Genomic DNA, 2,430 nt, shown 5'->3' with positions numbered 1-2,430 from the left:
CAGAATGATTGCAGAGGAGGTGGGATGTTCTGGAAGATGTGTCTGTGGCGTAGCTATGGGTCAGAGACGACTCTACAGCATAATAAAAGACAAGGTCCTTAAATACTATTGATTGGTAGCTGATTTATCCATCTGTGCAGAAGGTAGAATAAGACTCAACAAGAACCACTCTCTCCGAAGACTAATCAGAGAAAAATCACCTTTAATAATGAGTTAATGGAAAGAAATTACAAAGGTAATTAAGGAAATTTCATTTGTTGTTCCTATCATGGGTTAACTAGAAGAACTTTAAAGCATTTAAATCACCTTCAATGGTAAGGTGCACTAGCACAAAAATTTGTGATGTGTAGAATTAGTATACTTGATTTTGTTGTTTTTGATGATCATTTAAATAACCAGTGTCTAAAGTTGCAAACATAATCTTCCTAAAATGAATAACTTAACTAAAATGAAGTCCAGGCTGAATTTTAAAATGTGCACCTTATAATAAGGGGGGGTCAATTAAAAATTATCATTTCAGGACACATCTCAAAAAATTTTATGACTAAGAAGAGAAGACTTTATAATATCAGTAGACTTGACTTGATCAGTAGACTTGATATCTGACAAAGTTGCAAACATAATCTTCCTAAAATGAATAACTTGACTAAGATGAAGTCCAGGCTGAATTTTAAAATGTGCATCTTTTAATAAGGGGGTCAGTTAAAAATTATCATTTCAGGACACATCTCAAAAAATTTTATGACTAAGAAAAGGAGACTTTATAATAGTAGACTTGATATCTGACAACAACTATAGAGTATGTCTGACCTAATATTGTTTTTTCAAATTCCTAATACTCCTCCATGATGTTTCTCCACATTTGAATTGGAGAAGCTTTGTCAGATTTTACCCCTTTGAATGAATTCAACAGAATGTGAACATGATTCAGAATTCTTAATAATAATAATAATAATAATAATAATAATTGTTAAACACTTACTGTGTGCCAAGCACTGTTCTAAGTGCTGGGGGGGGATACAAAGTAACCAGGTTGTCCCACATGGGGCTTACAGTTCTCATCCCCATTTTACAGATGTGGTAACTGAAGCACAGAGAAATTCAATGAGTTGCCCAAAGTCACACAACTGACAAGTGGCGGGGTCAGGTTTAGAACCCTCAGCCTCTGACTCCCAAGCCCATGCTCTTTCCACTGAACCACACTGCTTCTCCAAGTCAGTCATTCATTCAATCTCATTTATTGAGCACTTACTGTATGCAGAGCATTGTACTAAGCACTCGGAAAGTACAATTCAGCAACAAATAGAGACAATCCCTGCCCAACAATTATCTAGAAGGTGGGAGACAGACTTCAAAACAAGTAAACATTGCCAAGATCCGCCCTTTCCACTCCAACCAAACAGCTACCCTGCTCGTTCAAGCTCTCATCCTATCCCGTCTGGACTACTGTATCAGCCTTCTCTCTGATCTCCCATCCTCGTGTCTCTCCCCACTTCAATCCATACTTCGTGCCGCTGACCGGACTGTCTTTGTCCAGAAACACTCTGGATATGTTACTCCCCTCCTCAAAATCTCCAGTGGCTACCAATCAATCTGCACATCAGGCAGAAACTCCTCACCCTGGGCTTCAAGGCTGTCCATCACCTCGCCCCCTCCTACCTCACCTCCCTTCTCTCCTTCTACAGCTCAGCCCGTATCCTCCACTCCTCTGCTGCTAATCTCCTCACCGTGCCTCATTCTTGCCTGTCCCGCCATCGACTCCCGGCCCACATCATCCCCCGGGCCTGGAATGCCCTCCCTCTGCCCATCCACCAAGCTAGCTCTCTTCCTCCCTTCAGGGCCCTACTGAGAGTTCACCTCCTCCAGGAGGCCTTCCCAGACTGAGCCCCTTCCTTCCTCTCCCCCTCGTCCCCCTCTCCATCCCCCCCATCTTACCTCCTTCCCTTCCCCACAGCACCTGTATATATGTATATATGTTTGTACATATTTATTACTCTATTTATTTATTTTACTTGTACATATCTATTCTATTTATTTTATTTTGTTAGTATGTTTGGTTTTGTTCTCTGTCTCCCCCTTTTAGACTGTGAGCCCACTGTTGGGTAGGGACTGTCTCTGCATGTTGCCAACTTGTACTTCCCAAGTGCTTAGTACAGTGCTCTGCACACAGTAAGCGCTCAATAAATTTGATTGATTAAACAGGCATCAAGAGCATCAATATAAATAAATAGAATTATAGGCGTACACATCATTAATAAAATAGAATAATAAATATGTACATATATACACAAGTGCTGTGGTGTGGGGAGGGGGGTAGAGCAGAGAGATTAAGTTTACAATGGGGTGGGAAGAAGGAGAGGGCTTAATCTTAATCATTCATACAGTTCCTCCTCCTTGCTGATGATTGTGCTTTACAAGCACACATTGGAA

Source organism: Tachyglossus aculeatus, chromosome 2 (genome assembly GCF_015852505.1).
Source record: "Tachyglossus aculeatus isolate mTacAcu1 chromosome 2, mTacAcu1.pri, whole genome shotgun sequence".
NCBI lineage: Eukaryota > Metazoa > Chordata > Mammalia > Monotremata > Tachyglossidae > Tachyglossus > Tachyglossus aculeatus.
This window is presented reverse-complemented; position numbering follows the sequence as displayed.